Source organism: Phoenix dactylifera, chromosome 4, assembly GCF_051530095.1.
Source record: "Phoenix dactylifera cultivar Ajwa chromosome 4, Ajwa_hap1_PhDact_Kaust_v1.1, whole genome shotgun sequence".
NCBI classification, from domain to species: Eukaryota; Viridiplantae; Streptophyta; class Magnoliopsida; order Arecales; family Arecaceae; genus Phoenix; species Phoenix dactylifera.
Window position 1 is genome coordinate 38,633,143 of NC_143193.1, and position 26,016 is coordinate 38,659,158.

The window sequence follows — 26,016 nt, forward strand, 5'->3', positions numbered from 1 at the left end:
GTAGGATTCAACGCGCTGGTCCCGCTATGCGGCATGGCACCGCCAGTCTCCGGACTCAGTTTATTTTCGGAGGAAAAAAATTATCCGAAGAGGAAAAGCCAAAAGCCAAAAAATTAAAAATAAATATTATCAAAAAATAAAAAAGCGGGCAAAAAATAAAAGGGGTGCAACACGAGGACTTCCCAGGGGGTCACCCATCCTAGTACTACTCTCGCCCAAGCACGCTTAACTGCGGAGTTCTGATGGGATCCGGTGCATTAGTGCTGGTATGATCGCACCCATGACATGCCCTTCGAAACTCCCTTTTATGACAAAGCAGCAGACCTCGATGGCCCGAAACATTCGCACCGCCGAGGCCGTTCTGGCGTAGGATTCAACACGCTGGTCCCGCTATGCGGCATGGCACCGCGAGTCTCCGGACTCAGTTTATTTTCGGAAAAAAAAATTATCCGAAGAGAAAAAGCCAAAAGCCGAAAAATTAAAAATAAATATTATCAAAAAATAAAAAAGCGGTCAAAAAATAAAAGGGGTGCAACACGAGGACTTCCCAGGGGGTCACCCATCCTAGTACTACTCTCGCCCAAACACGCTTAACTGCGGAGTTCTGATGGGATCCGGTGCATTAGTGCTGGTATGGTCGCACCCATGACTCGCCCATCGAAACTCCCTTTTATGACAAAGCAGCAGACCTCGACGGCCCGAGACATTCGCGCCGCCGGGGCCGTTCTGGCGTAGGATTCAACGCGCTGGTCCCGCTATGCGGCATGGCACCGCCAGTCTCCGGACTCAGTTTATTTTCGGAGGAAAAAAATTATCCGAAGAGGAAAAGCCAAAAGCCAAAAAATTAAAAATAAATATTATCAAAAAATAAAAAAGCGGGCAAAAAATAAAAGGGGTGCAACACGAGGACTTCCCAGGGGGTCACCCATCCTAGTACTACTCTCGCCCAAGCACGCTTAACTGCGGAGTTCTGATGGGATCCGGTGCATTAGTGCTGGTATGATCGCACCCATGACATGCCCTTCGAAACTCCCTTTTATGACAAAGCAGCAGACCTCGATGGCCCGAAACATTCGCACCGCCGAGGCCGTTCTGGCGTAGGATTCAACACGCTGGTCCCGCTATGCGGCATGGCACCGCGAGTCTCCGGACTCAGTTTATTTTCGGAAAAAAAAATTATCCGAAGAGAAAAAGCCAAAAGCCGAAAAATTAAAAATAAATATTATCAAAAAATAAAAAAGCGGTCAAAAAATAAAAGGGGTGCAACACGAGGACTTCCCAGGGGGTCACCCATCCTAGTACTACTCTCGCCCAAACACGCTTAACTGCGGAGTTCTGATGGGATCCGGTGCATTAGTGCTGGTATGGTCGCACCCATGACTCGCCCATCGAAACTCCCTTTTATGACAAAGCAGCAGACCTCGACGGCCCGAGACATTCGCGCCGCCGGGGCTGTTCTGGCGTAGGATTCAACGCGCTGGTCCCGCTATGCGGCATGGCACCGCCAGTCTCCGGACTCAGTTTATTTTCGGGGGAAAAAAATTATCCGAAGAGGAAAAACCAAAAGCCGAAAAATTAAAAATAAATATTATCAAAAAATAAAAAAGGGGCAAAAAATATAAGGGGTGCAACAAGAGGACTTCCCGGGGGTCACCCATCCTAGTACTAATCTTGCCCAAGCACGCTTAACTGCGGAGTTCTGATGGGATCTGGTGCATTAGTGCTGGTATGATCGCACCCATGACATGCCCATCGAAACTTCCTTTTATGACAAAGCAGCAGACCTCGACGGCCCGAGACATTCGCGCCGTCGGGGCCGTTCTGGCGTAGGATTCAACGCGCTGGTCCCGCTATGCGGCCTGGCACCGCCAGTCTCCGGACTTAGTTTATTTTCGGGGGAAAAAAATTATCCGAAGAGGAAAAGCCAAAAGCCGAAAAATTAAAAATAAATATTATCAAAAAATAAAAAAAGGGGCAAAAAATATAAGGGGTGCAACACGAGGACTTCCCAGGGGGTCACCCATCCTAGTACTACTCTCGCCCAAGCCCGCTTAACTGCGGAGTTCTGATGGGATCCGGTGCATTAGTGCTGGTATGATCGCACCCATGACATGCCCTTCGAAACTCCCTTTTATGACAAAGCAACAGACCTCGACGGCCCGAGACATTCGCGCCGCCGGGGCCGTTCTGGCGTAGGATTCAACGCGCTGGTCCCGCTATGCGGCATGGCACCGCCAGTCTCCGGACTCAGTTTATTTTCGGGGGAAAAAAATTATCCGAAGAGGAAAAACCAAAAGCCGAAAAATTAAAAATAAATATTATCAAAAAATAAAAAAGCGGGCAAAAAATAAAAGGGGTGCAACAAGAGGACTTCCCGGGGGTCACCCATCCTAGTACTAATCTTGCCCAAGCACGCTTAACTGCGGAGTTCTGATGGGATCCGGTGCATTAGTGCTGGTATGATCGCACCCATGACATGCCCATCGAAACTTCCTTTTATGACAAAGCAGCAGACCTCGACGGCCCGAGACATTCGCGCCGCCGGGGCCGTTCTGGCGTAGGATTCAACGCGCTGGTCCCGCTATGCGGCATGGCACCGCCAGTCTCCGGACTCAGTTTATTTTCGGAGGAAAAAAATTATCCGAAGAGGAAAAGCCAAAAGCCAAAAAATTAAAAATAAATATTATCAAAAAATAAAAAAGCGGGCAAAAAATAAAAGGGGTGCAACACGAGGACTTCCCAGGGGGTCACCCATCCTAGTACTACTCTCGCCCAAGCACGCTTAACTGCGGAGTTCTGATGGGATCCGGTGCATTAGTGCTGGTATGATCGCACCCATGACATGCCCTTCGAAACTCCCTTTTATGACAAAGCAGCAGACCTCGATGGCCCGAAACATTCGCACCGCCGAGGCCGTTCTGGCGTAGGATTCAACACGCTGGTCCCGCTATGCGGCATGGCACCGCGAGTCTCCGGACTCAGTTTATTTTCGGAAAAAAAAATTATCCGAAGAGAAAAAGCCAAAAGCCGAAAAATTAAAAATAAATATTATCAAAAAATAAAAAAGCGGGCAAAAAATAAAAGGGGTGCAACACGAGGACTTCCCAGGGGGTCACCCATCCTAGTACTACTCTCGCCCAAACACGCTTAACTGCGGAGTTCTGATGGGATCCGGTGCATTAGTGCTGGTATGGTCGCACCCATGACTCGCCCATCGAAACTCCCTTTTATGACAAAGCAGCAGACCTCGACGGCCCGAGACATTCGCGCCGCCGGGGCCGTTCTGGCGTAGGATTCAACGCGCTGGTCCCGCTATGCGGCATGGCACCGCCAGTCTCCGGACTCAGTTTATTTTCGGGGGAAAAAAATTATCCGAAGAGGAAAAACCAAAAGCCGAAAAATTAAAAATAAATATTATCAAAAAATAAAAAAGGGGCAAAAAATATAAGGGGTGCAACAAGAGGACTTCCCGGGGGTCACCCATCCTAGTACTAATCTTGCCCAAGCACGCTTAACTGCGGAGTTCTGATGGGATCTGGTGCATTAGTGCTGGTATGATCGCACCCATGACATGCCCATCGAAACTTCCTTTTATGACAAAGCAGCAGACCTCGACGGCCCGAGACATTCGCGCCGTCGGGGCCGTTCTGGCGTAGGATTCAACGCGCTGGTCCCGCTATGCGGCCTGGCACCGCCAGTCTCCGGACTTAGTTTATTTTCGGGGGAAAAAAATTATCCGAAGAGGAAAAGCCAAAAGCCGAAAAATTAAAAATAAATATTATCAAAAAATAAAAAAAGGGGCAAAAAATATAAGGGGTGCAACACGAGGACTTCCCAGGGGGTCACCCATCCTAGTACTACTCTCGCCCAAGCCCGCTTAACTGCGGAGTTCTGATGGGATCCGGTGCATTAGTGCTGGTATGATCGCACCCATGACATGCCCTTCGAAACTCCCTTTTATGACAAAGCAACAGACCTCGACGGCCCGAGACATTCGCGCCGCCGGGGCCGTTCTGGCGTAGGATTCAACGCGCTGGTCCCGCTATGCGGCATGGCACCGCCAGTCTCCGGACTCAGTTTATTTTCGGGGGAAAAAAATTATCCGAAGAGGAAAAACCAAAAGCCGAAAAATTAAAAATAAATATTATCAAAAAATAAAAAAGCGGGCAAAAAATAAAAGGGGTGCAACAAGAGGACTTCCCGGGGGTCACCCATCCTAGTACTAATCTTGCCCAAGCACGCTTAACTGCGGAGTTCTGATGGGATCCGGTGCATTAGTGCTGGTATGATCGCACCCATGACATGCCCATCGAAACTTCCTTTTATGACAAAGCAGCAGACCTCGACGGCCCGAGACATTCGCGCCGCCGGGGCCGTTCTGGCGTAGGATTCAACGCGCTGGTCCCGCTATGCGGCATGGCACCGCCAGTCTCCGGACTCAGTTTATTTTCGGAGGAAAAAAATTATCCGAAGAGGAAAAGCCAAAAGCCAAAAAATTAAAAATAAATATTATCAAAAAATAAAAAAGCGGGCAAAAAATAAAAGGGGTGCAACACGAGGACTTCCCAGGGGGTCACCCATCCTAGTACTACTCTCGCCCAAGCACGCTTAACTGCGGAGTTCTGATGGGATCCGGTGCATTAGTGCTGGTATGATCGCACCCATGACATGCCCTTCGAAACTCCCTTTTATGACAAAGCAGCAGACCTCGATGGCCCGAAACATTCGCACCGCCGAGGCCGTTCTGGCGTAGGATTCAACACGCTGGTCCCGCTATGCGGCATGGCACCGCGAGTCTCCGGACTCAGTTTATTTTCGGAAAAAAAAATTATCCGAAGAGAAAAAGCCAAAAGCCGAAAAATTAAAAATAAATATTATCAAAAAATAAAAAAGCGGGCAAAAAATAAAAGGGGTGCAACACGAGGACTTCCCAGGGGGTCACCCATCCTAGTACTACTCTCGCCCAAACACGCTTAACTGCGGAGTTCTGATGGGATCCGGTGCATTAGTGCTGGTATGGTCGCACCCATGACTCGCCCATCGAAACTCCCTTTTATGACAAAGCAGCAGACCTCGACGGCCCGAGACATTCGCGCCGCCGGGGCCGTTCTGGCGTAGGATTCAACGCGCTGGTCCCGCTATGCGGCATGGCACCGCCAGTCTCCGGACTCAGTTTATTTTCGGGGGAAAAAAATTATCCGAAGAGGAAAAACCAAAAGCCGAAAAATTAAAAATAAATATTATCAAAAAATAAAAAAGCGGGCAAAAAATAAAAGGGGTGCAACAAGAGGACTTCCCGGGGGTCACCCATCCTAGTACTAATCTTGCCCAAGCACGCTTAACTGCGGAGTTCTGATGGGATCCGGTGCATTAGTGCTGGTATGATCGCACCCATGACATGCCCATCGAAACTTCCTTTTATGACAAAGCAGCAGACCTCGACGGCCCGAGACATTCGCGCCGCCGGGGCCGTTCTGGCGTAGGATTCAACGCGCTGGTCCCGCTATGCGGCCTGGCACCGCCAGTCTCCGGACTTAGTTTATTTTCGGAGGAAAAAAATTATCCGAAGAGGAAAAGCCAAAAGCCGAAAAATTAAAAATAAATATAATCAAAAAATAAAAAAGCGGGCAAAAAATAAAAGGGGTGCAACACGAGGACTTCCCAGGGGGTCACCCATCCTAGTACTACTCTCGCCCAAGCACGCTTAACTGCGGAGTTCTGATGGGATCCGGTGCATTAGTGCTGGTATGATCGCACCCATGACATGCCCTTCGAAACTCCCTTTTATGACAAAGCAGCAGACCTCGATGGCCCGAAACATTCGCACCGCCGAGGCCGTTCTGGCGTAGGATTCAACACGCTGGTCCCGCTATGCGGCATGGCACCGCGAGTCTCCGGACTCAGTTTATTTTCGGAAAAAAAAATTATCCGAAGAGAAAAAGCCAAAAGCCGAAAAATTAAAAATAAATATTATCAAAAAATAAAAAAGCGGGCAAAAAATAAAAGGGGTGCAACACGAGGACTTCCCAGGGGGTCACCCATCCTAGTACTACTCTCGCCCAAACACGCTTAACTGCGGAGTTCTGATGGGATCCGGTGCATTAGTGCTGGTATGGTCGCACCCATGACTCGCCCATCGAAACTCCCTTTTATGACAAAGCAGCAGACCTCGACGGCCCGAGACATTCGCGCCGCCGGGGCTGTTCTGGCGTAGGATTCAACGCGCTGGTCCCGCTATGCGGCATGGCACCGCCAGTCTCCGGACTCAGTTTATTTTCGGGGAAAAAAAATTATCCGAAGAGGAAAAACCAAAAGCCGAAAAATTAAAAATAAATATTATCAAAAAATAAAAAAGCGGGCAAAAAATAAAAGGGGTGCAACAAGAGGACTTCCCGGGGGTCACCCATCCTAGTACTAATCTTGCCTAAGCACGCTTAACTGCGGAGTTCTGATGGGATCCGGTGCATTAGTGCTGGTATGATCGCACCCATGACATGCCCATCGAAACTTCCTTTTATGACAAAGCAGCAGACCTCGACGGCCCGAGACATTCGCGCCGCCGGGGCCGTTCTGGCGTAGGATTCAACGCGCTGGTCCCGCTATGCGGCCTGGCACCGCCAGTCTCCGGACTTAGTTTATTTTCGGGGGAAAAAAATTATCCGAAGAGGAAAAGCCAAAAGCCGAAAAATTAAAAATAAATATTATCAAAAAATAAAAAAAGGGGCAAATAATATAAGGGGTGCAACACGAGGACTTCCTAGGGGGTCACCCATCCTAGTACTACTCTCGCCCAAGCCCGCTTAACTGCGGAGTTCTGATGGGATCCGGTGCATTAGTGCTGGTATGATCGCACCCATGACATGCCCTTCGAAACTCCCTTTTATGACAAAGCAGCAGACCTCGATGGCCCGAAACATTCGCACCGCCGAGGCCGTTCTGGCGTAGGATTCAACACGCTGGTCCCGCTATGCGGCATGGCACCGCGAGTCTCCGGACTCAGTTTATTTTCGGAAAAAAAAATTATCCGAAGAGAAAAAGCCAAAAGCCGAAAAATTAAAAATAAATATTATCAAATAATAAAAAAGCGGGCAAAAAATAAAAGGGGTGCAACACGAGGACTTCCCAGGGGGTCACCCATCCTAGTACTACTCTCGCCCAAACACGCTTAACTGCGGAGTTCTGATGGGATCCGGTGCATTAGTGCTGGTATGGTCGCACCCATGACTCGCCCATCGAAACTCCCTTTTATGACAAAGCAGCAGACCTCGACGGCCCGAGACATTCGCGCCGCCGGGGCTGTTCTGGCGTAGGATTCAACGCGCTGGTCCCGCTATGCGGCATGGCACCGCCAGTCTCCGGACTCAGTTTATTTTCGGGGGAAAAAAATTATCCGAAGAGGAAAAACCAAAAGCCGAAAAATTAAAAATAAATATTATCAAAAAATAAAAAAGCGGGCAAAAAATAAAAGGGGTGCAACAAGAGGACTTCCCGGGGGTCACCCATCCTAGTACTAATCTTGCCCAAGCACGCTTAACTGCGGAGTTCTGATGGGATCCGGTGCATTAGTGCTGGTATGATCGCACCCATGACATGCCCATCGAAACTTCCTTTTATGACAAAGCAGCAGACCTCGACGGCCCGAGACATTCGCGCCGCCGGGGCCGTTCTGGCGTAGGATTCAACGCGCTGGTCCCGCTATGCGGCCTGGCACCGCCAGTCTCCGGAATTAGTTTATTTTCGGGGGAAAAAAATTATCCGAAGAGGAAAAGCCAAAAGCCGAAAAATTAAAAATAAATATTATCAAAAAATAAAAAAACGGGCAAAAAATATAAGGGGTGCAACACGAGGACTTCCCAGGGGGTCACCCATCCTAGTACTACTCTCGCCCAAACACGCTTAACTGCGGAGTTCTGATGGGATCCGGTGCATTAGTGCTGGTATGGTCGCACCCATGACTCGCCCATCGAAACTCCCTTTTATGACAAAGCAGCAGACCTCGACGGCCCGAGACATTCGCGCCGCCGGGGCTGTTCTGGCGTAGGATTCAACGCGCTGGTCCCGCTATGCGGCATGGCACCGCCAGTCTCCGGACTCAGTTTATTTTCGGGGAAAAAAAATTATCCGAAGAGGAAAAACCAAAAGCCGAAAAATTAAAAATAAATATTATCAAAAAATAAAAAAGCGGGCAAAAAATAAAAGGGGTGCAACAAGAGGACTTCCCGGGGGTCACCCATCCTAGTACTAATCTTGCCTAAGCACGCTTAACTGCGGAGTTCTGATGGGATCCGGTGCATTAGTGCTGGTATGATCGCACCCATGACATGCCCATCGAAACTTCCTTTTATGACAAAGCAGCAGACCTCGACGGCCCGAGACATTCGCGCCGCCGGGGCCGTTCTGGCGTAGGATTCAACGCGCTGGTCCCGCTATGCGGCCTGGCACCGCCAGTCTCCGGACTTAGTTTATTTTCGGGGGAAAAAAATTATCCGAAGAGGAAAAGCCAAAAGCCGAAAAATTAAAAATAAATATTATCAAAAAATAAAAAAACGGGCAAATAATATAAGGGGTGCAACACGAGGACTTCCTAGGGGGTCACCCATCCTAGTACTACTCTCGCCCAAGCCCGCTTAACTGCGGAGTTCTGATGGGATCCGGTGCATTAGTGCTGGTATGATCGCACCCATGACATGCCCTTCGAAACTCCCTTTTATGACAAAGCAGCAGACCTCGATGGCCCGAAACATTCGCACCGCCGAGGCCGTTCTGGCGTAGGATTCAACACGCTGGTCCCGCTATGCGGCATGGCACCGCGAGTCTCCGGACTCAGTTTATTTTCGGAAAAAAAAATTATCCGAAGAGAAAAAGCCAAAAGCCGAAAAATTAAAAATAAATATTATCAAAAAATAAAAAAGCGGGCAAAAAATAAAAGGGGTGCAACACGAGGACTTCCCAGGGGGTCACCCATCCTAGTACTACTCTCGCCCAAACACGCTTAACTGCGGAGTTCTGATGGGATCCGGTGCATTAGTGCTGGTATGGTCGCACCCATGACTCGCCCATCGAAACTCCCTTTTATGACAAAGCAGCAGACCTCGACGGCCCGAGACATTCGCGCCGCCGGGGCTGTTCTGGCGTAGGATTCAACGCGCTGGTCCCGCTATGCGGCATGGCACCGCCAGTCTCCGGACTCAGTTTATTTTCGGGGGAAAAAAATTATCCGAAGAGGAAAAACCAAAAGCCGAAAAATTAAAAATAAATATTATCAAAAAATAAAAAAGCGGGCAAAAAATAAAAGGGGTGCAACAAGAGGACTTCCCGGGGGTCACCCATCCTAGTACTAATCTTGCCCAAGCACGCTTAACTGTGGAGTTCTGATGGGATCCGGTGCATTAGTGCTGGTATGATCGCACCCATGACATGCCCATCGAAACTTCCTTTTATGACAAAGCAGCAGACCTCGACGGCCCGAGACATTCGCGCCGCCGGGGCCGTTCTGGCGTAGGATTCAACGCGCTGGTCCCGCTATGCGGCCTGGCACCGCCAGTCTCCGGAATTAGTTTATTTTCGGGGGAAAAAAATTATCCGAAGAGGAAAAGCCAAAAGCCGAAAAATTAAAAATAAATATTATCAAAAAATAAAAAAACGGGCAAAAAATATAAGGGGTGCAACACGAGGACTTCCCAGGGGGTCACCCATCCTAGTACTACTCTCGCCCAAGCCCGCTTAACTGCGGAGTTCTGATGGGATCCGGTGCATTAGTGCTGGTATGATCGCACCCATGACATGCCCTTCGAAACTCCCTTTTATGACAAAGCAACAGACCTCGACGGCCCGAGACATTCGCGCCGCCGGGGCCGTTCTGGCGTAGGATTCAACGCGCTGGTCCCGCTATGCGGCATGGCACCGCCAGTCTCCGGACTCAGTTTATTTTCGGGGAAAAAAAATTATCCGAAGAGGAAAACCCAAAAGCCGAAAAATTAAAAATAAACATTATCAAAAAATAAAAAAGCGGGCAAAAAATAAAAGGGGTGCAACACAAGGACTTCCCGGGGGTCACCCATCCTAGTACTAATCTCGCCCAAGCACGCTTAACTGCGGAGTTCTGATGGGATCTGGTGCATTAGTGCTGGTATGATCGCACCCATGACATGCCCATCGAAACTCCCTTTTATGACAAAGCAGCAGACCTCGACGGCCCGAGACATTCGCGCCGCCGGGGCCGTTCTGGCGTAGGATTCAACGCGCTGGTCCCGCTATGCGGCATGGCACCGCCAGTCTCCGGACTCAGTTTATTTTCGGAGGAAAAAAATTATCCGAAGAGGAAAAGCCAAAAGCCAAAAAATTAAAAATAAATATTATCAAAAAATAAAAAAGCGGGCAAAAAATAAAAGGGGTGCAACACGAGGACTTCCCAGGGGGTCACCCATCCTAGTACTACTCTCGCCCAAGCACGCTTAACTGCGGAGTTCTGATGGGATCCGGTGCATTAGTGCTGGTATGATCGCACCCATGACATGCCCTTCGAAACTCCCTTTTATGACAAAGCAGCAGACCTCGATGGCCCGAAACATTCGCACCGCCGAGGCCGTTCTGGCGTAGGATTCAACACGCTGGTCCCGCTATGCGGCATGGCACCGCGAGTCTCCGGACTCAGTTTATTTTCGGAAAAAAAAATTATCCGAAGAGAAAAAGCCAAAAGCCGAAAAATTAAAAATAAATATTATCAAAAAATAAAAAAGCGGTCAAAAAATAAAAGGGGTGCAACACGAGGACTTCCCAGGGGGTCACCCATCCTAGTACTACTCTCGCCCAAACACGCTTAACTGCGGAGTTCTGATGGGATCCGGTGCATTAGTGCTGGTATGGTCGCACCCATGACTCGCCCATCGAAACTCCCTTTTATGACAAAGCAGCGGACCTCGACGGCCCGAGACATTCGCGCCGCCGGGGCTGTTCTGGCGTAGGATTCAACGCGCTGGTCCCGCTATGCGGCATGGCACCGCCAGTCTCCGGACTCAGTTTATTTTCGGGGGAAAAAAATTATCCGAAGAGGAAAAACCAAAAGCCGAAAAATTAAAAATAAATATTATCAAAAAATAAAAAAGGGGCAAAAAATAAAAGGGGTGCAACAAGAGGACTTCCCGGGGGTCACCCATCCTAGTACTAATCTTGCCCAAGCACGCTTAACTGCGGAGTTCTGATGGGATCCGGTGCATTAGTGCTGGTATGATCGCACCCATGACATGCCCATCGAAACTTCCTTTTATGACAAAGCAGCAGACCTCGACGGCCCGAGACATTCGCGCCGCCGGGGCCGTTCTGGCGTAGGATTCAACGCGCTGGTCCCGCTATGCGGCCTGGCACCGCCAGTCTCCGGACTTAGTTTATTTTCGGGGGAAAAAAATTATCCGAAGAGGAAAAGCCAAAAGCCGAAAAATTAAAAATAAATATTATCAAAAAATAAAAAAACGGGCAAAAAATATAAGGGGTGCAACACGAGGACTTCCCAGGGGGTCACCCATCCTAGTACTACTCTCGCCCAAGCCCGCTTAACTGCGGAGTTCTGATGGGATCCGGTGCATTAGTGCTGGTATGATCGCACCCATGACATGCCCTTCGAAACTCCCTTTTATGACAAAGCAACAGACCTCGACGGCCCGAGACATTCGCGCCGCCGGGGCCGTTCTGGCGTAGGATTCAACGCGCTGGTCCCGCTATGCGGCATGGCACCGCCAGTCTCCGGACTCAGTTTATTTTCGGGGGAAAAAAATTATCCGAAGAGGAAAAACCAAAAGCCGAAAAATTAAAAATAAATATTATCAAAAAATAAAAAAGCGGGCAAAAAATAAAAGGGGTGCAACAAGAGGACTTCCCGGGGGTCACCCATCCTAGTACTAATCTTGCCCAAGCACGCTTAACTGCGGAGTTCTGATGGGATCCGGTGCATTAGTGCTGGTATGATCGCACCCATGACATGCCCATCGAAACTTCCTTTTATGACAAAGCAGCACACCTCGACGGCCCGAGACATTCGCGCCGCCGGGGCCGTTCTGGCGTAGGATTCAACGCGCTGGTCCCGCTATGCGGCATGGCACCGCCAGTCTCCGGACTCAGTTTATTTTCGGAGGAAAAAAATTATCCGAAGAGGAAAAGCCAAAAGCCAAAAAATTAAAAATAAATATTATCAAAAAATAAAAAAGCGGGCAAAAAATAAAAGGGGTGCAACACGAGGACTTCCCAGGGGGTCACCCATCCTAGTACTACTCTCGCCCAAGCACGCTTAACTGCGGAGTTCTGATGGGATCCGGTGCATTAGTGCTGGTATGATCGCACCCATGACATGCCCTTCGAAACTCCCTTTTATGACAAAGCAGCAGACCTCGATGGCCCGAAACATTCGCACCGCCGAGGCCGTTCTGGCGTAGGATTCAACACGCTGGTCCCGCTATACGGCATGGCACCGCGAGTCTCCGGACTCAGTTTATTTTCGGAAAAAAAAATTATCCGAAGAGAAAAAGCCAAAAGCCGAAAAATTAAAAATAAATATTATCAAAAAATAAAAAAGCGGGCAAAAAATAAAAGGGGTGCAACACGAGGACTTCCCAGGGGGTCACCCATCCTAGTACTACTCTCGCCCAAACACGCTTAACTGCGGAGTTCTGATGGGATCCGGTGCATTAGTGCTGGTATGGTCGCACCCATGACTCGCCCATCGAAACTCCCTTTTATGACAAAGCAGCAGACCTCGACGGCCCGAGACATTCGCGCCGCCGGGGCCGTTCTGGCGTAGGATTCAACGCGCTGGTCCCGCTATGCGGCATGGCACCGCCAGTCTCCGGACTCAGTTTATTTTCGGGGGAAAAAAATTATCCGAAGAGGAAAAACCAAAAGCCGAAAAATTAAAAATAAATATTATCAAAAAATAAAAAAGCGGGCAAAAAATAAAAGGGGTGCAACAAGAGGACTTCCCGGGGGTCACCCATCCTAGTACTAATCTTGCCCAAGCACGCTTAACTGCGGAGTTCTGATGGGATCCGGTGCATTAGTGCTGGTATGATCGCACCCATGACATGCCCATCGAAACTTCCTTTTATGACAAAGCAGCAGACCTCGACGGCCCGAGACATTCGCGCCGCCGGGGCCGTTCTGGCGTAGGATTCAACGCGCTGGTCCCGCTATGCGGCCTGGCACCGCCAGTCTCCGGACTTAGTTTATTTTCGGGGGAAAAAAATTATCCGAAGAGGAAAAGCCAAAAGCCGAAAAATTAAAAATAAATATTATCAAAAAATAAAAAAACGGGCAAAAAATATAAGGGGTGCAACACGAGGACTTCCCAGGGGGTCACCCATCCTAGTACTACTCTCGCCCAAGCCCGCTTAACTGCGGAGTTCTGATGGGATCCGGTGCATTAGTGCTGGTATGATCGCACCCATGACATGCCCTTCGAAACTCCCTTTTATGACAAAGCAACAGACCTCGACGGCCCGAGACATTCGCGCCGCCGGGGCCGTTCTGGCGTAGGATTCAACGCGCTGGTCCCGCTATGCGGCATGGCACCGCCAGTCTCCGGACTCAGTTTATTTTCGGGGGAAAAAAATTATCCGAAGAGGAAAAGCCAAAAGCCGAAAAATTAAAAATAAATATTATCAAAAAATAAAAAAACGGGCAAAAAATATAAGGGGTGCAACACGAGGACTTCCCAGGGGGTCACCCATCCTAGTACTACTCTCGCCCAAGCCCGCTTAACTGCGGAGTTCTGATGGGATCCGGTGCATTAGTGCTGGTATGATCGCACCCATGACATGCCCTTCGAAACTCCCTTTTATGACAAAGCAACAGACCTCGACGGCCCGAGACATTCGCGCCGCCGGGGCCGTTCTGGCGTAGGATTCAACGCGCTGGTCCCGCTATGCGGCATGGCACCGCCAGTCTCCGGACTCAGTTTATTTTCGGGGGAAAAAAATTATCCGAAGAGGAAAAACCAAAAGCCGAAAAATTAAAAATAAATATTATCAAAAAATAAAAAAGCGGGCAAAAAATAAAAGGGGTGCAACAAGAGGACTTCCCGGGGGTCACCCATCCTAGTACTAATCTTGCCCAAGCACGCTTAACTGCGGAGTTCTGATGGGATCCGGTGCATTAGTGCTGGTATGATCGCACCCATGACATGCCCATCGAAACTTCCTTTTATGACAAAGCAGCACACCTCGACGGCCCGAGACATTCGCGCCGCCGGGGCCGTTCTGGCGTAGGATTCAACGCGCTGGTCCCGCTATGCGGCATGGCACCGCCAGTCTCCGGACTCAGTTTATTTTCGGAGGAAAAAAATTATCCGAAGAGGAAAAGCCAAAAGCCAAAAAATTAAAAATAAATATTATCAAAAAATAAAAAAGCGGGCAAAAAATAAAAGGGGTGCAACACGAGGACTTCCCAGGGGGTCACCCATCCTAGTACTACTCTCGCCCAAGCACGCTTAACTGCGGAGTTCTGATGGGATCCGGTGCATTAGTGCTGGTATGATCGCACCCATGACATGCCCTTCGAAACTCCCTTTTATGACAAAGCAGCAGACCTCGATGGCCCGAAACATTCGCACCGCCGAGGCCGTTCTGGCGTAGGATTCAACACGCTGGTCCCGCTATACGGCATGGCACCGCGAGTCTCCGGACTCAGTTTATTTTCGGAAAAAAAAATTATCCGAAGAGAAAAAGCCAAAAGCCGAAAAATTAAAAATAAATATTATCAAAAAATAAAAAAGCGGGCAAAAAATAAAAGGGGTGCAACACGAGGACTTCCCAGGGGGTCACCCATCCTAGTACTACTCTCGCCCAAACACGCTTAACTGCGGAGTTCTGATGGGATCCGGTGCATTAGTGCTGGTATGGTCGCACCCATGACTCGCCCATCGAAACTCCCTTTTATGACAAAGCAGCAGACCTCGACGGCCCGAGACATTCGCGCCGCCGGGGCCGTTCTGGCGTAGGATTCAACGCGCTGGTCCCGCTATGCGGCATGGCACCGCCAGTCTCCGGACTCAGTTTATTTTCGGGGGAAAAAAATTATCCGAAGAGGAAAAACCAAAAGCCGAAAAATTAAAAATAAATATTATCAAAAAATAAAAAAGCGGGCAAAAAATAAAAGGGGTGCAACAAGAGGACTTCCCGGGGGTCACCCATCCTAGTACTAATCTTGCCCAAGCACGCTTAACTGCGGAGTTCTGATGGGATCCGGTGCATTAGTGCTGGTATGATCGCACCCATGACATGCCCATCGAAACTTCCTTTTATGACAAAGCAGCAGACCTCGACGGCCCGAGACATTCGCGCCGCCGGGGCCGTTCTGGCGTAGGATTCAACGCGCTGGTCCCGCTATGCGGCCTGGCACCGCCAGTCTCCGGACTTAGTTTATTTTCGGGGGAAAAAAATTATCCGAAGAGGAAAAGCCAAAAGCCGAAAAATTAAAAATAAATATTATCAAAAAATAAAAAAACGGGCAAAAAATATAAGGGGTGCAACACGAGGACTTCCCAGGGGGTCACCCATCCTAGTACTACTCTCGCCCAAGCCCGCTTAACTGCGGAGTTCTGATGGGATCCGGTGCATTAGTGCTGGTATGATCGCACCCATGACATGCCCTTCGAAACTCCCTTTTATGACAAAGCAACAGACCTCGACGGCCCGAGACATTCGCGCCGCCGGGGCCGTTCTGGCGTAGGATTCAACGCGCTGGTCCCGCTATGCGGCATGGCACCGCCAGTCTCCGGACTCAGTTTATTTTCGGGGGAAAAAAATTATCCGAAGAGGAAAAGCCAAAAGCCGAAAAATTAAAAATAAATATTATCAAAAAATAAAAAAACGGGCAAAAAATATAAGGGGTGCAACACGAGGACTTCCCAGGGGGTCACCCATCCTAGTACTACTCTCGCCCAAGCCCGCTTAACTGCGGAGTTCTGATGGGATCCGGTGCATTAGTGCTGGTATGATCGCACCCATGACATGCCCTTCGAAACTCCCTTTTATGACAAAGCAACAGACCTCGACGGCCCGAGACATTCGCGCCGCCGGGGCCGTTCTGGCGTAGGATTCAACGCGCTGGTCCCGCTATGCGGCATGGCACCGCCAGTCTCCGGACTCAGTTTATTTTCGGGGGAAAAAAATTATCCGAAGAGGAAAAACCAAAAGCCGAAAAATTAAAAATAAATATTATCAAAAAATAAAAAAGCGGGCAAAAAATAAAAGGGGTGCAACAAGAGGACTTCCCGGGGGTCACCCATCCTAGTACTAATCTTGCCCAAGCACGCTTAACTGCGGAGTTCTGATGGGATCCGGTGCATTAGTGCTGGTATGATCGCACCCATGACATGCCCATCGAAACTTCCTTTTATGACAAAGCAGCACACCTCGACGGCCCGAGACATTCGCGCCGCCGGGGCCGTTCTGGCGTAGGATTCAACGCGCTGGTCCCGCTATGCGGCATGGCACCGCCAGTCTCCGGACTCAGTTTATTTTCGGAGGAAAAAAATTATCCGAAGAGGAAAAGCCAAAAGCCAAAAAATTAAAAATAAATATTATCAAAAAATAAAAAAGCGGGCAAAAAATAAAAGGGGTGCAACACGAGGACTTCCCAGGGGGTCACCCATCCTAGTACTACTCTCGCCCAAGCACGCTTAACTGCGGAGTTCTGATGGGATCCGGTGCATTAGTGCTGGTATGATCGCACCCATGACATGCCCTTCGAAACTTCCTTTTATGACAAAGCAGCAGACCTCGATGGCCCGAAACATTCGCACCGGCGAGGCCGTTCTGGCGTAGGATTCAACACGCTGGTCCCGCTATGCGGCATGGCACCGCGAGTCTCCGGACTCAGTTTATTTTCGGAAAAAAAAATTATCCGAAGAGAAAAAGCCAAAAGCCGAAAAATTAAAAATAAATATTATCAAAAAATAAAAAAGCGGGCAAAAAATAAAAGGGGTGCAACACGAGGACTTCCCAGGGGGTCACCCATCCTAGTACTACTCTCGCCCAAACACGCTTAACTGCGGAGTTCTGATGGGATCCGGTGCATTAGTGCTGGTATGGTCGCACCCATGACTCGCCCATCGAAACTCCCTTTTATGACAAAGCAGCAGACCTCGACGGCCCGAGACATTCGCGCCGCCGGGGTCGTTCTGGCGTAGGATTCAACGCGCTGGTCCCGCTATGCGGCATGGCACCGCCAGTCTCCGGACTCAGTTTATTTTCGGGGGAAAAAAATTATCCGAAGAGGAAAAACCAAAAGCCGAAAAATTAAAAATAAATATTATCAAAAAATAAAAAAGCGGGCAAAAAATAAAAGGGGTGCAACAAGAGGACTTCCCGGGGGTCACCCATCCTAGTACTAATCTTGCCCAAGCACGCTTAACTGCGGAGTTCTGATGGGATCCGGTGCATTAGTGCTGGTATGATCGCACCCATGACATGCCCATCGAAACTTCCTTTTATGACAAAGCAGCAGACCTCGACGGCCCGAGACATTCGCGCCGCCGGGGCCGTTCTGGCGTAGGATTCAACGCGCTGGTCCCGCTATGCGGCCTGGCACCGCCAGTCTCCGGACTTAGTTTATTTTCGGGGGAAAAAAATTATCCGAAGAGGAAAAGCCAAAAGCCGAAAAATTAAAAATAAATATTATCAAAAAATAAAAAAACGGGCAAAAAATATAAGGGGTGCAACACGAGGACTTCCCAGGGGGTCACCCATCCTAGTACTACTCTCGCCCAAGCCCGCTTAACTGCGGAGTTCTGATGGGATCCGGTGCATTAGTGCTGGTATGATCGCACCCATGACATGCCCTTCGAAACTCCCTTTTATGACAAAGCAACAGACCTCGACGGCCCGAGACATTCGCGCCGCCGGGGCCGTTCTGGCGTAGGATTCAACGCGCTGGTCCCGCTATGCGGCATGGCACCGCCAGTCTCCGGACTCAGTTTATTTTCGGGGGAAAAAAATTATCCGAAGAGGAAAAACCAAAAGCCGAAAAATTAAAAATAAATATTATCAAAAAATAAAAAAGCGGGCAAAAAATAAAAGGGGTGCAACAAGAGGACTTCCCGGGGGTCACCCATCCTAGTACTAATCTTGCCCAAGCACGCTTAACTGCGGAGTTCTGATGGGATCCGGTGCATTAGTGCTGGTATGATCGCACCCATGACATGCCCATCGAAACTTCCTTTTATGACAAAGCAGCAGACCTCGACGGCCCGAGACATTCGCGCCGCCGGGGCCGTTCTGGCGTAGGATTCAACGCGCTGGTCCCGCTATGCGGCATGGCACCGCCAGTCTCCGGACTCAGTTTATTTTCGGGGGAAAAAAATTATCCGAAGAGGAAAAACCAAAAGCCGAAAAATTAAAAATAAATATTATCAAAAAATAAAAAAGCGGGCAAAAAATAAAAGGGGTGCAACAAGAGGACTTCCCGGGGGTCACCCATCCTAGTACTAATCTTGCCCAAGCACGCTTAACTGCGGAGTTCTGATGGGATCCGGTGCATTAGTGCTGGTATGATCGCACCCATGACATGCCCATCGAAACTTCCTTTTATGACAAAGCAGCAGACCTCGACGGCCCGAGACATTCGCGCCGCCGGGGCCGTTCTGGCGTAGGATTCAACGCGCTGGTCCCGCTATGCGGCCTGGCACCGCCAGTCTCCGGACTTAGTTTATTTTCGGGGGAAAAAAATTATCCGAAGAGGAAAAGCCAAAAGCCGAAAAATTAAAAATAAATATTATCAAAAAATAAAAAAACGGGCAAAAAATATAAGGGGTGCAACACGAGGACTTCCCAGGGGGTCACCCATCCTAGTACTACTCTCGCCCAAGCCCGGTTAACTGCGGAGTTCTGATGGGATCCGGTGCATTAGTGCTGGTATGATCGCACCCATGACATGCCCTTCGAAACTCCCTTTTATGACAAAGCAACAGACCTCGACGGCCCGAGACATTCGCGCCGCCGGGGTCGTTCTGGCGTAGGATTCAACGCGCTGGTCCCGCTATGCGGCATGGCACCGCCAGTCTCCGGACTCAGTTTATTTTCGGGGGAAAAAAATTATCCGAAGAGGAAAAGCCAAAAGCCGAAAAATTAAAAATAAATATTATCAAAAAATAAAAAAACGGGCAAAAAATATAAGGGGTGCAACACGAGGACTTCCCAGGGGGTCACCCATCCTAGTACTACTCTCGCCCAAGCCCGCTTAACTGCGGAGTTCTGATGGGATCCGGTGCATTAGTGCTGGTATGATCGCACCCATGACATGCCCTTCGAAACTCCCTTTTATGACAAAGCAACAGACCTCGACGGCCCGAGACATTCGCGCCGCCGGGGCCGTTCTGGCGTAGGATTCAACGCGCTGGTCCCGCTATGCGGCATGGCACCGCCAGTCTCCGGACTCAGTTTATTTTCGGGGGAAAAAAATTATCCGAAGAGGAAAAACCAAAAGCCGAAAAATTAAAAATAAATATTATCAAAAAATAAAAAAGCGGGCAAAAAATAAAAGGGGTGCAACAAGAGGACTTCCCGGGGGTCACCCATCCTAGTACTAATCTTGCCCAAGCACTGATGACCCAAAGATTGATTCATAGATTGATTTTGATGATCACAACACCTTGAAGTATAGATACTAATGTTTATGTTGCAAGGAGAAAGATATTTATTTTGCAAGGAACATAGCAAGTTGGAAGAACACAAGAAGGCCTCCAAAAGCACTCAAGAAAAGTTAGAAGAAAGCTACAATTCATTGGCCCAACTTTAAAGTTCAAAAGATTCAAATTGGAGGAGCAAATTCAAAGGAAAATTCAAAAGAATAGTCTTCGAGTCGACTCCTAAGGAATTCGAGTCGACTCCAATGGTTGCCGAGTCGACTCCAAAGAAAGCGAGAGTCGACTCTCAGTGGTACACAAGGGAAAACTCAGAGAAGCAGTTTTTTGGACACTGAGATTCGAGTCGACTCCCACAAAGTCCGAGTCGACTCCAAAGACAGAACAACCCCAAGACAGAAGACGGTATTTTCGTCTCTGAGAGGGGAGTCGACTCCAAGACAAGTCGAGTCGACTCCAAGGCAGCGCGGCTCCAAAATACAGAGGATCAGTTTTCCGACTCTGAGATTCGAGTCGACTCCCAGACAGCTCGAGTCGACTCCAAGGCAGCGCTACACTAAGATGGCAGAAGACCAACTTTCGGAAACTGAGAGCCGAGTCGACTCCAAGGAAGTTCGAGTCGACTCCAAGACTGGATGAGCCAAAAGACAGAGAATCGGGAGTTCGGGCTCTGAGATTCGAGTCGACTCCCAGGACAGTCGAGTCGACTCGAGTGGACAAAATTCAAATTTGGATCCACGGACTACAGAGGATGAGCCGACTCCAAAATTGCCAGGTCAGCGCCAGAAGTTGGCGAGTCGACTCCGGGTTAAGTCGAGTCGACTCCCAGTCAAGACGGCAACTTTAATTCAAACTTGGAACAGTTGCCGAGTCGACTCCGGAAAAGCTCGAGTCGACTCCTGCTACAGCCGAGCCGACTCCTGATCGCGCGAGTCGACTCCAAACCCAACGGTCATATTGTCAGGAGCTGCAGACTGGTTCCAACGGCTCTATTTTTGGCTCTAACGGCTATATTCTTGTTTCCACGTTATCAAAAGCTATAAAAACAAGAAGAGAGCTAGGAGAGAACGGATGGAAGTAGGAGAACACATTTAGGGAAGAGATTCCAAGGGAAATCTTCCATAAGCACAATAAGGGCCATTCAAAGTGAAATAGAGAGAAGAAGAGCTTCCAAGTGTATTCCAAAGCTTCCTCACCATCCGTGTGCTGCCGCGGTGATCCTCTATTTCGTGCCAAATCAGAAGAGGGTCAAGTAAAGAAGAAGTCGAGCTCCTCCATCTTCAAAACTCGTTTGAGGGCTTCTCTTTACTTTATTTGTTTACATTGTTATATTTGCTTGTTTAAGAAGCTTTGATTTGTTTTTATTCTTTGTTTTAATATCTTGTAACTTGATTCAATCAAGGGATTGAATCAAGGGGTTAAAGGTTTGTTGGTAAGCCAAAGGGAAAACCAACGGGGTTTAAGGTTTGTTGGTGAGCCAAGGGGAAAACCAACGGGGTTTAGGTTTGTTGGTGAGCCGAGGGTAAAACCAACGTGTAAGGGTTTGATTGTGAGCCCGGAAAAACAATCGGAGTGGTTCTAGTCGGTGAGCCTGGGAAAACCGACCGAGTTCGTTGTGCGCTCGTAAAACAACAAGTTGGGTTGTGAGCTTGTAAAACAACCGGCTGTAATCTGTAGGATTATAGTGGAATTCCCAAGAGGTCTTGGGGAGTGGATGTAGGTGCTGGGATGCACCGAACCACTATATTTTTGTTGTGTTTGTGATGCTCTTTGTTGACTGACCTCCTCACTCACTTACTTAGATATTAAGCTTGCTTAACTCTTCTTCGTGCATCCTTTAGTTGCAAGCATAATCAATTTACTCAATCATTAAATTGAATAGCATACTAGGGCAAAATTAGACTAATCTTTTATTGAACCCACTGCTTAATAGTTGATTAGATTAGAATCATACTCTTGCTAAGGTTAAGCTTCACTAAGCATCCATACAACTTAGCATAATTAATCTAAAAGATTAGAAGTAGTTTAAAAGTTTTAAAAGACCCAATTCACCCCCCCTCTTGGGTTGTCACCTTGGGCAACAAGTGGTATCAGAGCAGGTGCTCAAATATTATTTGTAGTCTTAACCGACTAGAGCCAAAGATCATGACAACTCAAATAGATAGTTTTCTAGGAGAAGGACAATCAATTGATACACCTCCACTATTTAATGGTATAAACTACCCACATTGGAAAATACGCATGCGCATTTTCATTCAATCACAAAACTACTATCTATGGAAAATCATAATAAATGACCTTCACACACTCTCTCATATTAATGAGAAGGACTTAGCACAATTAAATGCTAATGCTATGAACATATTATATTGTGCTATTCAAGAAACAAAGTTTAATGAAATTTCTGCATGCTTATCTGCTAAGGAGATCTGGGATACTTTAGAAAATATTTATGATAAATCTCAGATTAGCTCTCATATGCTTCAATTATATACTAACAATGAGACTGCAGAAAAGGGTGATGAATCTTCCTCAATCGAGTCGACTCCAAGTAGCTCAGAGTCGACTCCCAAGTTAGTCGAGTCGACTCCAATAAGGTCCGAGTCGACTCCGAGGCAAATCAACTTCCTAAAGACAAAGAAAAAGAGGAAGCAAGAAGAAAGGAAGAAAGAGATAAAAAGGAAGAAAGCCTTGACCAAGAAAGAGTCAAGCCAAAAAATAAAGGTTAGGAGCAACAATGATGATATTAGCTCCAAGAAACTACAAGAGGTAACTGACTTGTGCTTTATGGCACAAGAAGAAAAGGTAAAATCTGAATCTACTCTTACCTCAAATGATTTTCAAGAAGAATTCTCTTATGATGAATTATTAAATGCTTTTCATGAGTTGTATAGTGATTGTAGAAAATTATCTGTAAAGAATAAAAATCTTAAGAAACTAAATTCTGAAAATAAAAGCTTAAGGTCATTTTCAGAAGAATTGATTCAGAAAAATCATAGCTTAATTAAAGAAAATCAAAACTTAAGTAAAGAAATTAACCAATTAAGATGTTTTATTAACAAATTCACTGTGAGTTCAGAAAGATTAAAAATGATGTTTGAAAGCCAACATGCTGATTTTGATAAATCAAAATTTAGCTTGACTCCTTCACTTAGCCATAAATCTCTAGAGAAAAAGGTTATCAATTTACCAAGCAAACCATTAAATAAGATAACTTATTTCAAAAATGAAAAGGATGGGAATAACAACTTTACCTATCGTTCTAGTATAATTAAATCAAATGGTAAAGTTATTACTATTAAACAGATATGGGTTCCAAAAGGAACCATATGTCCTAACTCTCAAGGACTCAAGCAAGCTTGGGTACCCAAAATGAGAAAATGAGGATGTACACATAGGTGTACCAAGGTACCTATGGAACATAAAGAAACTTAAAAAGTTATTAACAAAAAAATAATAATGAAATCAGTAATTCTTGCATCTCATCATTATTTGTGCTTTAGTATTTGATATGATTTGCTAGTAGTGATCAATTTTGTGATATAGAAAATACTTTTGGAAATATAATCAAATCTCTTCATTTTTTAGTATACTTTACTCACTATTGGATAAGATGCTAAATGATTAATCAATTTATTAAGAATAACTCTATGAATTCTCTATATGCTTGATTGAGAGTTATTATCCATGGCATTATTGTTTATTGATCATAGATATGATAATGTGTACTTGGTATGCTTTTGAATATATGCACTATGAATACCAAGAAACCATCCTTGGCATATAAAATCAACTAATGCTAGTATGTACTTAATCTCAAAAGACCTTGCCATAGGCTTACTTAGATTATCTACTTAAAGGTCAAAGTTTTGCTATGCATGCTAACTAAGGAAACAAACAAAAATCAATTTCTAAATTGTTGTTTCCATCACTAAGTTTTCAAAAGCTTACATTGGATTTGTTCTTGGCAAATAAAATTAAAATATTTTCTGTATTTGCTAAATCATGTAAAAATGTTTCAAATGATAAAGGTTTCCAAACTGTGAAGATAAAGAGTATCATGGCACAATGTTGAAAACCAAAATTCTGATAAAGTTTATACAGAAATTAATTATTTCAGCACCAAGGACACCTTAAGTAAAATAGGGTTAATAGAATTCTTGAAGAAATGAAAAAGACAATTGTGTATGATAGTCATCTACTTAGATAATTTTTTTTAAAAAAAAAAGCTTTCATCACTGCTTGTCATACATATGATTTCTATTAGATCTATTTTTTGATGAAAACTCCTTTTGATCTTCTGAAAAAATGGAAAATGAACCATTGCATATCTTTCACATTTTTCAGTCGTACATGTTATGCTTAATATGCTCTTATGAAAATAATGCCAAATCTGATAGAGATATGTCTACCCTTGGATATCATTCATCAAGCAATGCATATAGAGTATTCAATAAAAAGTTTTTAGGTGCAAAAATATCAAGGTATCTTATTCTTTATGAGACTACTGATTTATTATCAAAATACTAAAATTAAATTATATATGTATATGGTTAATCTTTTACATATAACAATCTAAAAACTTGTTAATAATTATAACCAAATTGAGTTTTTCAGAAATACATTTAATGAAGAAAAATTGTTTGCTTAGAAGATGAAATAGATCTTGATTCTTGCATGATTAGAAGTAAAGATCACCATTATTATTTGCTTGCTTTATGAGCTTTATATTCTATCAAATGAGTGTGTAGAATGGACTCCTATATGCTTACTTTATTAAAGAAGATATATGTTAAATAACCACCATATTTGAAAACACTCATTACAAATATGATAAAGCAATATATAATTTGGAACAAGCATCAAAAGCATAATATAAAAGCTTAAGTAACCTTTTTGATAGAAAGTAATAGTGATAAATCTACACATCAAAAAGAAGAATTTGTGATATCTTATTTGCTCAAAATATGCATTGATGACATCATTTTTGGTTCTACTAATGAAGAGTTATATGAAGATTTTACTGAGCTCATGTAAGGTGAGTTTGAAATATGATGAATGAATTAACATCTTCTCTCAAACTCCAAATTAAGACAAACAGGAAAGGGGATCTTCATTGACCAACGTTAGTCCACAAGAAAACTCTTATAGAAGATTGGCATGAAGAAGGTATATCTATGACCCCATCTTGTAGAATTTGAAAAGGATGAGCAAAGTAGATCTATTGTGTTAAAGCTGTATTGAAGCATGATAGAATAATTATTTTACAGCTAGTAGACCAGATTGTATGCTCATTATGTGACCTTGTGCAAGACTTCAATCTAACTTTAATTAATCATATTTTATTGATAACAAATAAATCATAATCTGAATTTTGATAGAAACAAATGTTTAAGATAAATTGATTAAAACATAGTTAACATATCTTATTGATAATTATCTTAAGCAAATAGAATCTAAACTAAATTGACTTAAACTATCTTGGTTAATGAATCTATCTCTTTAGTTCAAATGATATGTGCTTGCTTATATTTAGGCAATCTCTTGAGTAAAGTGACTCAACATGCAACTATTGTCATATCTTATATTGAGTCATCTAGTTAAAAAAATATATATGTTGGATGAATGCTTTGTATCTTAAAGAAACTAATGACCTTCCTTCAAGAAAGAAAAATGAGAAATTTCAACTTGAAGGATATCTTCATGTAAGATACACTAAACATTCACATGCAACCAAGAGAGAGGATCTTCTTCAGCCAAAAGTTCACACATAAGAAATCTAGTTTGGCTTGAAGAACATATAATGAATAGGTAATTTAGATACCTTTCTCACAAATTAGTTGAGTAAAGTCAGTAACTTAAATCTTATTATGGCATGATTAAATTCTTTAATTATTAATTTTTGATATCATGTCTATATGTGTATTGACTGACTTATACTTTTAGAAATTATTTCATGGTTTGCCCAAACTAAAATATATCTTTGCCTATGTCATAACCATGAAATACACAAGTATATGCTTAAAATGTTGATGTAAAATAACTTGTGAGAAGTTATGAAACCTTGAGCATAATGAAAATATTATTTGCATGATATACATATATATGATACGTAAGATTAATTCTCTATTCTGCTCTCTCATGAAAATTACTTGAGAATAACAAAAAGAGAGAGAGATAAAGAAAAGAAAATGGATATTATTCAAGAGAAGTAAAATCCAAGTAGAGGCAAACACTTCAACCTTAAGGAAAAGCAAAACAAACTTAATATATTCGACACATTTGTGAGACTTGTGTGAGCATTCTTTTGGAAGGGATAAAATCCATAATTAATTACACTTAAACAGGGAGGTTTTGAAGTAAACATTTTAACCTTTCTATATTGCTCA

At 45.5% G+C, this 26,016-nt stretch overlaps 48 non-coding genes and 5 pseudogenes across 48 annotated transcripts; all 53 read right to left on the reverse strand.

Annotated features, from left to right (window-relative positions):
* Nucleotides 1–161: 161 nt before the first annotated feature.
* On the reverse strand, nt 162–280 carry LOC149766075 (5S ribosomal RNA). The gene has a single exon (XR_016411455.1). It is a non-coding gene; the product is annotated as a 5S ribosomal RNA (ribosomal RNA).
* Nucleotides 281–526: 246 nt separating this feature from the next.
* On the reverse strand, nt 527–645 carry LOC149766076 (5S ribosomal RNA). The gene has a single exon (XR_016412942.1). It is a non-coding gene; the product is annotated as a 5S ribosomal RNA (ribosomal RNA).
* A 247-nt stretch (nt 646–892) lies between these two features.
* LOC149766077 (5S ribosomal RNA) lies at nt 893–1,011 on the reverse strand. Its single transcript, XR_016411456.1, has one exon. It is a non-coding gene; the product is annotated as a 5S ribosomal RNA (ribosomal RNA).
* Nucleotides 1,012–1,257: 246 nt separating this feature from the next.
* On the reverse strand, nt 1,258–1,376 carry LOC149766078 (5S ribosomal RNA). Its single transcript, XR_016412943.1, has one exon. It is a non-coding gene; the product is annotated as a 5S ribosomal RNA (ribosomal RNA).
* A 246-nt stretch (nt 1,377–1,622) lies between these two features.
* Nucleotides 1,623–1,740, reverse strand: LOC149766079 (5S ribosomal RNA; annotated as a pseudogene).
* A 247-nt stretch (nt 1,741–1,987) lies between these two features.
* LOC149766080 (5S ribosomal RNA) lies at nt 1,988–2,106 on the reverse strand. The gene has a single exon (XR_016402878.1). It is a non-coding gene; the product is annotated as a 5S ribosomal RNA (ribosomal RNA).
* A 247-nt stretch (nt 2,107–2,353) lies between these two features.
* Nucleotides 2,354–2,471, reverse strand: LOC149766081 (5S ribosomal RNA). The gene has a single exon (XR_016408487.1). It is a non-coding gene; the product is annotated as a 5S ribosomal RNA (ribosomal RNA).
* Nucleotides 2,472–2,718: 247 nt separating this feature from the next.
* Nucleotides 2,719–2,837, reverse strand: LOC149766082 (5S ribosomal RNA). The gene has a single exon (XR_016411457.1). It is a non-coding gene; the product is annotated as a 5S ribosomal RNA (ribosomal RNA).
* Nucleotides 2,838–3,083: 246 nt separating this feature from the next.
* On the reverse strand, nt 3,084–3,202 carry LOC149766083 (5S ribosomal RNA). Its single transcript, XR_016412944.1, has one exon. It is a non-coding gene; the product is annotated as a 5S ribosomal RNA (ribosomal RNA).
* A 246-nt stretch (nt 3,203–3,448) lies between these two features.
* LOC149766084 (5S ribosomal RNA) lies at nt 3,449–3,566 on the reverse strand (annotated as a pseudogene).
* Nucleotides 3,567–3,813: 247 nt separating this feature from the next.
* LOC149766085 (5S ribosomal RNA) lies at nt 3,814–3,932 on the reverse strand. The gene has a single exon (XR_016402879.1). It is a non-coding gene; the product is annotated as a 5S ribosomal RNA (ribosomal RNA).
* A 247-nt stretch (nt 3,933–4,179) lies between these two features.
* LOC149766086 (5S ribosomal RNA) lies at nt 4,180–4,297 on the reverse strand. Its single transcript, XR_016408488.1, has one exon. It is a non-coding gene; the product is annotated as a 5S ribosomal RNA (ribosomal RNA).
* Nucleotides 4,298–4,544: 247 nt separating this feature from the next.
* LOC149766087 (5S ribosomal RNA) lies at nt 4,545–4,663 on the reverse strand. Its single transcript, XR_016411459.1, has one exon. It is a non-coding gene; the product is annotated as a 5S ribosomal RNA (ribosomal RNA).
* A 246-nt stretch (nt 4,664–4,909) lies between these two features.
* LOC149766088 (5S ribosomal RNA) lies at nt 4,910–5,028 on the reverse strand. The gene has a single exon (XR_016412945.1). It is a non-coding gene; the product is annotated as a 5S ribosomal RNA (ribosomal RNA).
* A 247-nt stretch (nt 5,029–5,275) lies between these two features.
* Nucleotides 5,276–5,393, reverse strand: LOC149766089 (5S ribosomal RNA). Its single transcript, XR_016408489.1, has one exon. It is a non-coding gene; the product is annotated as a 5S ribosomal RNA (ribosomal RNA).
* A 247-nt stretch (nt 5,394–5,640) lies between these two features.
* LOC149766090 (5S ribosomal RNA) lies at nt 5,641–5,759 on the reverse strand. Its single transcript, XR_016411460.1, has one exon. It is a non-coding gene; the product is annotated as a 5S ribosomal RNA (ribosomal RNA).
* A 246-nt stretch (nt 5,760–6,005) lies between these two features.
* LOC149766091 (5S ribosomal RNA) lies at nt 6,006–6,124 on the reverse strand. The gene has a single exon (XR_016412946.1). It is a non-coding gene; the product is annotated as a 5S ribosomal RNA (ribosomal RNA).
* Nucleotides 6,125–6,371: 247 nt separating this feature from the next.
* LOC149766092 (5S ribosomal RNA) lies at nt 6,372–6,489 on the reverse strand (annotated as a pseudogene).
* A 247-nt stretch (nt 6,490–6,736) lies between these two features.
* On the reverse strand, nt 6,737–6,855 carry LOC149766093 (5S ribosomal RNA). The gene has a single exon (XR_016405519.1). It is a non-coding gene; the product is annotated as a 5S ribosomal RNA (ribosomal RNA).
* Nucleotides 6,856–7,101: 246 nt separating this feature from the next.
* LOC149766094 (5S ribosomal RNA) lies at nt 7,102–7,220 on the reverse strand. The gene has a single exon (XR_016412947.1). It is a non-coding gene; the product is annotated as a 5S ribosomal RNA (ribosomal RNA).
* A 247-nt stretch (nt 7,221–7,467) lies between these two features.
* LOC149766095 (5S ribosomal RNA) lies at nt 7,468–7,585 on the reverse strand. The gene has a single exon (XR_016408491.1). It is a non-coding gene; the product is annotated as a 5S ribosomal RNA (ribosomal RNA).
* A 247-nt stretch (nt 7,586–7,832) lies between these two features.
* Nucleotides 7,833–7,951, reverse strand: LOC149766096 (5S ribosomal RNA). The gene has a single exon (XR_016412948.1). It is a non-coding gene; the product is annotated as a 5S ribosomal RNA (ribosomal RNA).
* A 247-nt stretch (nt 7,952–8,198) lies between these two features.
* Nucleotides 8,199–8,316, reverse strand: LOC149766097 (5S ribosomal RNA; annotated as a pseudogene).
* Nucleotides 8,317–8,563: 247 nt separating this feature from the next.
* LOC149766098 (5S ribosomal RNA) lies at nt 8,564–8,682 on the reverse strand. The gene has a single exon (XR_016405520.1). It is a non-coding gene; the product is annotated as a 5S ribosomal RNA (ribosomal RNA).
* A 246-nt stretch (nt 8,683–8,928) lies between these two features.
* Nucleotides 8,929–9,047, reverse strand: LOC149766099 (5S ribosomal RNA). The gene has a single exon (XR_016412949.1). It is a non-coding gene; the product is annotated as a 5S ribosomal RNA (ribosomal RNA).
* Nucleotides 9,048–9,294: 247 nt separating this feature from the next.
* LOC149766100 (5S ribosomal RNA) lies at nt 9,295–9,412 on the reverse strand (annotated as a pseudogene).
* A 247-nt stretch (nt 9,413–9,659) lies between these two features.
* LOC149766101 (5S ribosomal RNA) lies at nt 9,660–9,778 on the reverse strand. The gene has a single exon (XR_016402880.1). It is a non-coding gene; the product is annotated as a 5S ribosomal RNA (ribosomal RNA).
* Nucleotides 9,779–10,025: 247 nt separating this feature from the next.
* Nucleotides 10,026–10,143, reverse strand: LOC149766102 (5S ribosomal RNA). Its single transcript, XR_016408287.1, has one exon. It is a non-coding gene; the product is annotated as a 5S ribosomal RNA (ribosomal RNA).
* Nucleotides 10,144–10,390: 247 nt separating this feature from the next.
* On the reverse strand, nt 10,391–10,509 carry LOC149766103 (5S ribosomal RNA). Its single transcript, XR_016411461.1, has one exon. It is a non-coding gene; the product is annotated as a 5S ribosomal RNA (ribosomal RNA).
* Nucleotides 10,510–10,755: 246 nt separating this feature from the next.
* On the reverse strand, nt 10,756–10,874 carry LOC149766104 (5S ribosomal RNA). Its single transcript, XR_016412950.1, has one exon. It is a non-coding gene; the product is annotated as a 5S ribosomal RNA (ribosomal RNA).
* A 246-nt stretch (nt 10,875–11,120) lies between these two features.
* LOC149766105 (5S ribosomal RNA) lies at nt 11,121–11,238 on the reverse strand. The gene has a single exon (XR_016408492.1). It is a non-coding gene; the product is annotated as a 5S ribosomal RNA (ribosomal RNA).
* Nucleotides 11,239–11,485: 247 nt separating this feature from the next.
* On the reverse strand, nt 11,486–11,604 carry LOC149766106 (5S ribosomal RNA). The gene has a single exon (XR_016402882.1). It is a non-coding gene; the product is annotated as a 5S ribosomal RNA (ribosomal RNA).
* A 247-nt stretch (nt 11,605–11,851) lies between these two features.
* On the reverse strand, nt 11,852–11,969 carry LOC149766107 (5S ribosomal RNA). The gene has a single exon (XR_016408493.1). It is a non-coding gene; the product is annotated as a 5S ribosomal RNA (ribosomal RNA).
* Nucleotides 11,970–12,216: 247 nt separating this feature from the next.
* On the reverse strand, nt 12,217–12,335 carry LOC149766108 (5S ribosomal RNA). Its single transcript, XR_016411462.1, has one exon. It is a non-coding gene; the product is annotated as a 5S ribosomal RNA (ribosomal RNA).
* Nucleotides 12,336–12,581: 246 nt separating this feature from the next.
* LOC149766109 (5S ribosomal RNA) lies at nt 12,582–12,700 on the reverse strand. The gene has a single exon (XR_016412951.1). It is a non-coding gene; the product is annotated as a 5S ribosomal RNA (ribosomal RNA).
* A 247-nt stretch (nt 12,701–12,947) lies between these two features.
* LOC149766110 (5S ribosomal RNA) lies at nt 12,948–13,065 on the reverse strand. Its single transcript, XR_016408494.1, has one exon. It is a non-coding gene; the product is annotated as a 5S ribosomal RNA (ribosomal RNA).
* A 247-nt stretch (nt 13,066–13,312) lies between these two features.
* Nucleotides 13,313–13,431, reverse strand: LOC149766111 (5S ribosomal RNA). The gene has a single exon (XR_016402883.1). It is a non-coding gene; the product is annotated as a 5S ribosomal RNA (ribosomal RNA).
* A 247-nt stretch (nt 13,432–13,678) lies between these two features.
* Nucleotides 13,679–13,797, reverse strand: LOC149766112 (5S ribosomal RNA). Its single transcript, XR_016402884.1, has one exon. It is a non-coding gene; the product is annotated as a 5S ribosomal RNA (ribosomal RNA).
* A 247-nt stretch (nt 13,798–14,044) lies between these two features.
* Nucleotides 14,045–14,162, reverse strand: LOC149766113 (5S ribosomal RNA). Its single transcript, XR_016408495.1, has one exon. It is a non-coding gene; the product is annotated as a 5S ribosomal RNA (ribosomal RNA).
* A 247-nt stretch (nt 14,163–14,409) lies between these two features.
* Nucleotides 14,410–14,528, reverse strand: LOC149766114 (5S ribosomal RNA). The gene has a single exon (XR_016411463.1). It is a non-coding gene; the product is annotated as a 5S ribosomal RNA (ribosomal RNA).
* A 246-nt stretch (nt 14,529–14,774) lies between these two features.
* LOC149766115 (5S ribosomal RNA) lies at nt 14,775–14,893 on the reverse strand. Its single transcript, XR_016412952.1, has one exon. It is a non-coding gene; the product is annotated as a 5S ribosomal RNA (ribosomal RNA).
* Nucleotides 14,894–15,140: 247 nt separating this feature from the next.
* On the reverse strand, nt 15,141–15,258 carry LOC149766116 (5S ribosomal RNA). Its single transcript, XR_016408496.1, has one exon. It is a non-coding gene; the product is annotated as a 5S ribosomal RNA (ribosomal RNA).
* Nucleotides 15,259–15,505: 247 nt separating this feature from the next.
* Nucleotides 15,506–15,624, reverse strand: LOC149766117 (5S ribosomal RNA). Its single transcript, XR_016402885.1, has one exon. It is a non-coding gene; the product is annotated as a 5S ribosomal RNA (ribosomal RNA).
* Nucleotides 15,625–15,871: 247 nt separating this feature from the next.
* On the reverse strand, nt 15,872–15,990 carry LOC149766118 (5S ribosomal RNA). Its single transcript, XR_016402886.1, has one exon. It is a non-coding gene; the product is annotated as a 5S ribosomal RNA (ribosomal RNA).
* Nucleotides 15,991–16,237: 247 nt separating this feature from the next.
* LOC149766119 (5S ribosomal RNA) lies at nt 16,238–16,355 on the reverse strand. Its single transcript, XR_016408497.1, has one exon. It is a non-coding gene; the product is annotated as a 5S ribosomal RNA (ribosomal RNA).
* Nucleotides 16,356–16,602: 247 nt separating this feature from the next.
* On the reverse strand, nt 16,603–16,721 carry LOC149766120 (5S ribosomal RNA). Its single transcript, XR_016411464.1, has one exon. It is a non-coding gene; the product is annotated as a 5S ribosomal RNA (ribosomal RNA).
* A 246-nt stretch (nt 16,722–16,967) lies between these two features.
* On the reverse strand, nt 16,968–17,086 carry LOC149766121 (5S ribosomal RNA). The gene has a single exon (XR_016412953.1). It is a non-coding gene; the product is annotated as a 5S ribosomal RNA (ribosomal RNA).
* Nucleotides 17,087–17,333: 247 nt separating this feature from the next.
* Nucleotides 17,334–17,451, reverse strand: LOC149766122 (5S ribosomal RNA). The gene has a single exon (XR_016408498.1). It is a non-coding gene; the product is annotated as a 5S ribosomal RNA (ribosomal RNA).
* A 247-nt stretch (nt 17,452–17,698) lies between these two features.
* LOC149766123 (5S ribosomal RNA) lies at nt 17,699–17,817 on the reverse strand. Its single transcript, XR_016402887.1, has one exon. It is a non-coding gene; the product is annotated as a 5S ribosomal RNA (ribosomal RNA).
* A 247-nt stretch (nt 17,818–18,064) lies between these two features.
* LOC149766124 (5S ribosomal RNA) lies at nt 18,065–18,182 on the reverse strand. Its single transcript, XR_016408499.1, has one exon. It is a non-coding gene; the product is annotated as a 5S ribosomal RNA (ribosomal RNA).
* A 247-nt stretch (nt 18,183–18,429) lies between these two features.
* Nucleotides 18,430–18,547, reverse strand: LOC149766125 (5S ribosomal RNA). The gene has a single exon (XR_016408500.1). It is a non-coding gene; the product is annotated as a 5S ribosomal RNA (ribosomal RNA).
* A 247-nt stretch (nt 18,548–18,794) lies between these two features.
* Nucleotides 18,795–18,913, reverse strand: LOC149766126 (5S ribosomal RNA). The gene has a single exon (XR_016405362.1). It is a non-coding gene; the product is annotated as a 5S ribosomal RNA (ribosomal RNA).
* A 247-nt stretch (nt 18,914–19,160) lies between these two features.
* On the reverse strand, nt 19,161–19,279 carry LOC149766127 (5S ribosomal RNA). The gene has a single exon (XR_016402888.1). It is a non-coding gene; the product is annotated as a 5S ribosomal RNA (ribosomal RNA).
* Between the last annotated feature and the right edge of the window lie 6,737 nt (nt 19,280–26,016).